The sequence below is a fragment of the Ascidia mentula genome, chromosome 5 (assembly GCF_947561715.1).
Source record: "Ascidia mentula chromosome 5, kaAscMent1.1, whole genome shotgun sequence".
NCBI lineage: Eukaryota > Metazoa > Chordata > Ascidiacea > Phlebobranchia > Ascidiidae > Ascidia > Ascidia mentula.
Genome location: NC_138570.1, coordinates 13,758,802 through 13,768,494, shown reverse-complemented (window position 1 = coordinate 13,768,494; position 9,693 = coordinate 13,758,802).

Here is a 9,693-nt window from a genome sequence, read left to right as displayed (position 1 = left end):
AAATCGTCGTTATAGTTCAGATAAAAGGAATTTTCGCACTATGACATTTTGGGAAGTCACAGCAATCAGTTGATTTTGGATGCAGCCACATGTTTACATCGCATCTTTTAAACATATACATTAGTAATAACCCACAATCAGAAACCATTCTCAGCAAATTGTTTGCTCGTGGTATTTTTGAAAAACAGTTTTTGTACTTTTGAGTTTGTTACTTCTGTGCTTAGTTTCTAAACTAAAAAAAAGTTCAAAATACAGGACGTCAAAGCTGAAACATTCCTGATTAAACTACATTGCGACGTAATCTTCCTACCTATGTTTAAAACATCTGATAATAAAATCACTTGGCAGTTTTCTATGTCTGGCCTGACAAACACTATAAAAGCTGGGTTTTGAATGGCGAACGCACTTTTCCTGGTTCGCCTACTGGTATTTGATACTGATCGTCACTGAATCTTGTTTCACTTCTTCTTCCCACACAATGACAAAAAGTGCAATCACTATACGCTGAAGTAAACGGTAATTACGAATCTACGACGAGTCTTGTAAGCATGGCGCTTTTGAGTCAACAACGCTCGAAGCACAAACCCGCCAAAGCGGAACGACCTTTACACCCCTAAGGTTAATGCAACATGACGTGCACCCAACAACAGAAGAATGTTGTTTAGTAATAAATCCGAACTTCATGTTGATACATATCAATTCTACGTTCGTATTATGTCATTTATTAGCAAACAACATTATTTATTTTGTCAAGATTTTTGCAGCTGCTTTTTACGTTTACGTAACATGGACATTGGGCATTTATACATATCATGAACATTGATCACAAATAGCCAAATTCCGTCATTAAAGATCAAGACCTCTCAAATTCGGATTGTACTGCGATCAATAGGGATGCGCATACGTTGGTGACTTCATATCCTGCTTTATGGTAGTGTGTTCTTTGTACATGCGCTCATTAATTGACCAGTCACGCGAACTGCCCAGTCAATGGTTGGAGAGGGTTCGCTTCTCAAGTAATTGTTGTAATGCATCACTTGTTCCGGTTTACTTTTTCAAGTATTTGTTTTGTCAAGAAATGGGCTACAGTCTATCGTGGTAATTTCGAACCGACTTTCTTTCGTTGTGGTAACTGGTATAAATGTGCATGCTTTCTCGTCTTATTCAGTCTAACTTAGTCTACGCCTAATTCAACCATGCTCTCCTTGCAATCAGTTTAATAAACCAGTATAATCGCGTATCCTTTCTAATAAATAGTAAAGTAACTTTTTATCAGGTTGGCAATTGAAATCAGATCAGGAAACACAAAAGTTAGAATCCACGTTTGGCCTTATGTCAAATAAATTAGTCAAATAGGATTTCTTTATCAATGGTTAATTAATATTGTTATTACCCAGCGTTAAGTTAACAACATTTGGCATATAGGTCGCAACAGTGCTGCAGGTATATGTTAAAGTCAGTGTTTCAGTGACAGCTATCCAGGTGGTACGCTAGTACCTCTTGGTTGTTACAGGTTTGGGCCGTGTTTCATCATAAATATTTACTGCCCATAAAACATCGGTTACTTCATCCAAAAAATGTGTGTCCCTTGCTGTATACTGTTGTTTGGTACAGCAACGATAAAACTAGTGGTATAACAGCGGCAAAAATTGTGTCGCCATGCATCATGTAAGTTAACTCAAATAGGGACACACCGAGCGCAGGTCAAGTGGACGCTGAGTCACAAAATGGATTAGTCAGCCTTTTGTAGCAGTGGCGTCTAGTTTGAAACGTTTTTTTTTTAATTTAGAAACTAAGCACAAAATTAACAAAAGCAAAATGTGTGAAAAAATTTTGAATTTGAAAAAGTCAAAGCAAACAATTTGCTGGAGATTGACGACCGATGAAGATATTTCTGATATTTGTAAAATGATGACGGAGCATTATTTTACAAGGGAACCAGCTTCGGTTGCTTTGGGATTTACTGAAGATGATATTAAATGCGTTGTGGATTTTGTCAAGGTTTGTCTTTCTAACGACACAAATACGCATTGTAAAACGTTACAACACCAAATTATTGTATTACTATGAAAAAAGTTGGATATGCAGCGAGATCGTGAAAGAAGTTAAATGTGTGCCTTTGCATAATAAGTTATATAAGCTACAATTTACATGGCTCAAACATTTTACTGATTAGATCAAGGCCACATACACAGTAACCGCCAAAGAGAAAATCGACACAAAAATATTCGACAGCATGATTTATTTAACTTTATATTATCCCAACCAATTACTTAATGCGCTAAATTTGCATTAATACAGAACTGTTATCTTATTCGTCCGTCGCTTTGTGCATACGAAGAGGAAAGCAAGGAGATGTGTGGAGTGTGTGTTACTGGAATAAAAGAATTCACTCGTCCGGAGATGAAAATGTCTCTGAGAGTATCCCAATATATAAGGGTGAAAGCTGACCAAACTAGTTGTGCTAATTGACAATCATAAAAGTTGCTTTTCGTTTTCAGTTCAAGAACCACTTCATAAAGCCTACCAAGTCACATGGAGGAAATTCTTACATCACTGGAATGATCATGTGCGTGAAAGAAAAATACAAAATTATGGGAATTGCCGAAGCATTGTACAAAAAGTAAGTTAACCTTTCGCACTTTATGTCAATTGAATCGAGTTTTTTTTCAAAAAACTTATGTTTTGCTTTCTCCGCGAAGGCAAACAAATAACTGCATTTTGTATAGGAGAATGGAACTCGCGAAGAAGGACGGATTCAAATTTTATATCGTCATATGTACGTCAAAATTTACAGCAAAGGCTCTGGCGAATTTGGGGGCAAAATGCATAAAACATGTGGATTATTCGGAATATGAAGATCCAATAACAGGAGAAAAGGTTTTTGGTGGCGTTCAGGAACCACACAAAATCTCAGGAGTGAAACTAATGTGTCTTGAGTCCTAGGAAATCGTAATGGATCTTACAATACTAATTTTTACAACCTACTGAGTTTAGAAAAATACTTAGGTTTTTGAAGAAATTTTGTTTAATTTGTTGCATTTATTCGTCGATATTTTGTGTTTCTTGTTTGTCATCGAATATGAAAGTACCTTTCCACATGTATATAGTGAAGCAACAAACCTCTAATTTACGTCGGTAGATTTTATTTTGGAAAATCGATTATGTAGGTTACCATAAACAACGTCTGCAAATATTACGTACAGTATATATAACTGTAATAATGGAAGAAATAAAATACACACAAAACACCGCTGCAACTGGAAGTCTTTTCTTCGCGCTTCTCAAAACTCAAGCTGTAAACTACAGGGTGGTAGCGAGCCTAAAGTAGGTGGCGGCGAAGATAAGGAAAAAAAACGCACACTCACACGTGACCTTAAAATTTTGGATCACATACGAGTGTACCAGAAGCAATAAATGCGACAAATAATGGAAGTAATTAGTAAAAGGTAAAACCAGAATACAACTAAAATCATGTAATTCCCGGCAAAATCATGTTTTGAATGTTTATGGAGACTTGCGCCATGTGTTGCCATTTGGCCTCACAAACATCTAAAGACTTTACCGTCGGTTCCTGAACAAATGTCGCAGTAAAAAGCAGTTTTTTATGGATGGGGGTTGGGCTAGTGTACCGTGTTTGGATGTATAATGGTGAAGAAGAGCCGTCTTGTACCCTTACCGATATCGCTTGTTGCCCTGTTCCAGTCAGACCGATGTTGCGTCCAACAGGTGGAAAATTTGTTTTATGTCAGGCTGACAGATTGTTTTTTGCATGTGCGGCACGTTACAATGTGTACACTAAAATTGACGCAAATTAGATGTTGTGTTAGTTTGTACATCATTCCAGTTTTGGTTTCCAAAATTGTCGTCTGATGTACCATGGATTTATGAGGGCCATTGCGGAGTGCAAGTTGCCTATAGGTTGTTAACAACGTACCCAATGAAGCCGGACGTTTGTATACAACATGGGCTTGATTGTTGTACTGTTTCTCTTTGTGTGCAAGTTTTATAAGAGGCTTGTTGCTTCACTATACACATCAGCTAAAGTAATTTGATAAATAAGCAATGCCTAACCGAGGGCTATATCCCTCTACAGCTATTATGCAGATTTGAGTTTGGTCGTATATTGTTATCAGTTAAATGATCGTTTGACATCGACATCAACTTAAACTAATAAGTGTTTGTTTTCTGACATAACAGTGGACACTTTGTCTTTATCTGTCCATGCTACTTACTCCACTAATTTTTGCTATTTCTACATCTGTTTTATATCAAATTTTACCAGCAATCAAAATAGTATCTCAAGTGCACTTGATGGAGGGTTATGTTGAAGATATGCGCTATGCCACAAGACAGGGATGGACAAATTTTGCTTCCATGCGCCAATGTTTTATTGTTTTGAACTCAGATGCGTAACAAGTTTAGCCTTGTTTTGTTGTAAAATTTAACAATTTTTGGATAAGATGTAAAAAGAGGATGCACGACTATCATTTGCTGTGTTTGCCTTTAATTGAATTGAAATTTTCAACAAGTTAACTAGAATGCAGATGGAGATGACCTGTGGAAACAGTTTTTGTTTAAGTCTAGCCGCTTTTCGAATATTAAACCACGTAGTTAATACCGTGGCGCGTTGGCCGTGCCCTCTGCTAAAAGAGGATGCACGACTGTCATTTTCTGTATTTGCCTTCTAACGAATTGCTTATTTCGCGTAGCTCATTTTGCGCGCAGTGGGTGCGTTGGTCGTGCCCTCTGATTAAAGAGGATGAACGACTGTCATTTGCTGTGTTGTGGCGCGATAAGTTCAAACCTTTACGAAAGGTTACTATTGACTGAGGTGGGTATGATTGATACTGTTTGGCAAGAAGAGTCAATGGGCACTATACGTTTAAATTTAACGCTTTGTTGCAAAGAAAGCAGACATCTTTTAATGGACATGGATTTCTTGTCATATTAGAATATGTACATGACGTTACAATGTTAAGAAAATTTCTATTGTATTCAACGCAAACAAATGTAGCATGAATAGAAGCAAACTCAGTACAGGAATAAAGCTTTCCAAAGACCTACAGTTCCAAATGCATCCATACCAATACTGTACTCCTACCCCAAATATCTTATTTATGGAAAACGTACCCCCTTCCCCAGCTGCAGCGAGAAGTAGTCGACGGCACTGTAGCAAGCTTTGTTGTAGGCCTCCAGAACCCCACCCTTCCCATCAAAACCCTGGCGGCGTCGCTTGACCACGGTGGTTACCGCGTCGCCAAACTACCCCTAAATGTTGACTTATTTTATCTGTTTGCTATCAAAAATTACAACAAACACAGAATAACGGACACAACCAGAACCCCCGCCCTTTGTTTTGTTGAATATAGTATCGGACTTCCACTTTTTATTATGTTTAATTTCAGAATACGAAATAACCTGTATCATGCATCACCTTCTCTCTTCTATCAACACCTGCTTTTATCAGTTAAACATCTATTCCCCCACGGAATCTGAATTACTTTCTCCTAAATTAAAACGTTTAACAAATCCTACACCCGAAACTTTTCACTTTACTCACTGGTCTTTAGTTCATTTTAGTTTTTTACCCAATTCTTTAAAAACCTTTAATTGTAGGCATAATTTTCAGTTGCTACCCCATAATCATCATCTACCCTTCCTTTTGGACAACGACTCGTTATGAACCCTCTGTTCTTTAAAAAACAAAGCCCTCATTAGTATTTTGAACACCAACCACCAACCCTACCCACACACTATAAAAAAACGGTAATAAGGTTAAGAAAAATCTTTATGGTTAGGAGCATTATGGTTGTCTGTACCAAATTTCAAGTTTGTGTGACGTCTCCTTCATTGATACGTGTGTATGTATACTTTGGGAGTTGTTTGCCGCCAACGGCGCTAAAGCGCGTTAACCTGAGCCTATATTTATATATATATTGGTTTACGCACCCTTGTGGTTGAGCTTACCCAATTTCAAGATTCTCAGAGATATGTTTAATCAGAAAAGTGTTAAAGTATTTCTTCGTTGCTGATGTGCCTTTTGTCGACCTTGCGAGGCTTGCAGGAGAACCGCGTATATACGTGTAGGCGAGCAACTTCGTCGTTGCATATCTTCGGTTAGTGACGTCACAGTGACATCACAGCGACGCAATTTTTGGTGTGACGTCATTACTTGACCCCACCTTTATTGTGACGAAAATTGGGATTTCCCCAATTTTGAGAACATATAGGTACGTACAATTGTGCACCGATAACTCCACCGTATTAAGTCGGGCCACCGTTGCTCGAGACCCTGCAACGATAACCGCCACAACCGATGTCGCGTCACAATAACCTTCACATTAGGTAAAATTCAAACCCTTTCTAATTTCCACCTGGCAGTTCTCCAACTGAGCTGTTTTAAAAATATCTAAATTTGTTCGCAGTTCATTTTTAATTGCAGAATTTTAATGTAGAATTTCGGTTATATTTACATTTTATTTTTAGTTTAATAATCTGTCCTTTTGGCACAATTAACGTGACTTTTGTTGTCCGACTTTTTATCTTCTATATACAGCCGGGCTTCGTCGGACAATAAAATTCACGTTAATTGTGCCAGAAGGACAGATTACTAAAATATAATATGCTGGCAGCAACAGCAACGTTGTATTTGCATTTAAGTTTGTAAAATGGATGACAATGTTTTAATCCCAAACAAGACAGGCCTTTGCATTTGTTGGCGAATGGCCACCGATGATGACGTTTCAGAAATTTGTGACTTAATTGCAAACGAATATTGCTCAAATGAACCAACTCTTGCAGCTCTACAAGTTTCAGAAGGTGATATATCGGAATTTGTGAGCTTAATAAAGGTAATTATTCTTTTGTACCATGGACAAAACCACCTCAAAACAGACAATTTCTCAAAAGAATAAGTACAAGCATCACAACATGGGGGTTATAGGTTAAAAGTTTTTCCTTTAGCAACATGTGGGCTAACAGATAGTTTATTCGATATTTAATAGTACCCCAATAAAGCTATAGTATTAGCAAAATCTCAATACAGAACTACTACTTGAAACAACCGGCGATCTGTGCTTACGAGAAAGAAAGTGGAGAGTTGTGCGGAGTAAACATTGTGTGCGACGATACATTTCAAATGCCCAACAACAACAGGTCGACAAAACTCTCCACATATTATGAGGTTTGAGTTTTCGACTTGTGTGATCGGTCTGTCTCATCTGTACTGTATGTTAGATCGATCAAGTTCACAATGCTACCATCAAAAACCACACCGCGGGTGCTCGATATGTGATGGGAGCCATTACCACTGTGAAGAAAACGTACCAGAAAATGGGAATAGCTAAGGCGTTATACAAAATGTAAGATTATGCCATTGGTAATAAAATAAACTACTTTTTGATATTAAAAACTAAATTATTCCATTGTGTTATTTGTTTAACTTTTTGTATTCAGACGGATAGAAATTGTGCGAAGAGGTGTGTGGAAGTTTTACTTCATTCAATGTACATCACTTTATACTGCAAAAGCTCTTGAAAACCTCGGAGCAAAATGCATTGACCATATTGACTATGCCGAATTAAAACTTTCGAAAAACGTTCTCGGAAACGTGCCCGAGCCGCACAAAAGTTCCGGAATAAGATTAATGTGTATCGAATAACTGGCAAGCACACGAACCTGTCACAAAAATCTATTTTTGTCACGATTTTATTGTGATTTTTTGTCCAAATATATTTCTATAATCTGCAACGTCAATTGGCATTAAATGATGCGTAAAGTTTGAGAAAAAAAAATACATATATATATTTAAAGCATGTGTCTTTATGCAACAGCAAACAATACAAACCTTAAATCTGTGTCGTTGCACACAAATTTGTGCATTTAACTGATGTTTTACGATATTAACATAGCACGGTATTGAGAAGGAGACAATCGAACACGAGAGAGTTGTTTATTTAATTCGTTGCAAGGACTACCGTGGATCTCTGCATCTGTCAAGTATGATCAGCGTGAAAGTAGTTACAAAGTATTCCATCAGAATGACCGGGTATTTTTACTCAAGTATTTACTGCTGATCAGCACGGGTATTTTTACGTCTTTTGCTTTGAGGTTCGCCACATTCGAGCAAGTGCCAAACAACTTTCTTTTAAATCTTTGTATCTGTCACGAATTAATTTTGGGTATTTTTATTGACTAATAGAATACAAAAATATTCTCTGGGAGATGAATAGCTCAAAAGTATAAAAACGGTTTTTTCAAAAATACCACAAAAATAATTTGCTGAGAATTGTTTTTGATTGTGGGTTATTACTAATATATATGGTAAAAGATGCGGTGTAATCCAAAACAACTGATTGCTGTGAGTTCCCTAAATGTCATAGTGCGTAAATTCCTTTCATCTGAACAACTATAACGACAATTTGTTTACGTTATAGTTTTCCATCCTGGTCACCAGTGGATTTTGAAGTTTTCTTGACACTGAAAATGGTAAAATGTGTAAGAACATTTTGAATTTAAAAAAAATCGAAGCAAACAATTTGCTGGAGATTGACAGCAACGTATCGATAAAACTGGTGGTATATAACAGCAGCAAAAATTTTGTCGCCATGCATCATGTAAGTTAACTCAAAGTGACACACCGAGCGCTGGTCACGTGGACGCTGAGTCACAATATGGATTAGTCAGCCTTTTTGTAGCAGTGGCGTCTAGTTTGAAACGTTTTTTTTGACTTTGAAACTAAGCACAAAATTGACCAAAATGTGTGAAAAAATTTTGAATTTGAAAAAGTCAAAGCAAACAATTTGCTGGAGATTGACGAGCGAAGAAGATATTTCTGATATTTGTAAAATGATGACGGAGCATTATTTTACAAGGGAACCAGCTTCGGTTGCTTTGGGCTTTACTGAAGACGATATTAAATGCTTTGTGGATTTTGTCAAGGTTTGTCTTTCTAACGACACAAATACGCATTGTAAAACGTTGCAACACCAAATCACTGTATTACTATGAAAAAAATTGGATATGTAGCGAGATCGCGAAAGATATTAAATGTGTGCCTTTGCATAATAAGTTATATAAGCTACAATTTACATCGCTCAAATATTTTTCTGAATAGATCTATGGCAAATACACAGTAACCGGCAAAGAGAATATCGATACAAAAATATTCGACAGCATGATACATTTAACTTTATATTATCCCAACCAATAATTTAATGCGCTAAATTTGCATTAATACAGAACTGTTATCTTATTCGTCCGGCGCTTTGTGCATACGAAGAGGAAAGCAAGGAAATGTGTGGAGTGTGTGTTACTGGCATAAAAGAATTCACTCGCCCGGAAATGAAAATGTCTCTGAGAGTATCCCAGTTTATGAAGGTGAAAGCTGACTAAACTAGTTGTGCTAATTGACAATCATAAAAGTTGCTTTTCGGTTTCAGTTCAAGAACTACTTTATAAAACCTACCAAGTCACATGGAGAGAATTCCTACATCACTGGAATGATCATGTGCGTGAAAGAAAAGTACAAAAGTATGGGAATTGCCGAAGCATTGTACAAAAAGTAAGTTAACCTTTCGCAATTTATGCCGATTGAATTCAGTTTAATTCTTAAAAACTAGTATTTTGCTTTCTCTGCGAGTGCAAACAAATAACCGAATTTTGTATAGGAGAATGGAACTCGCGAAGAAG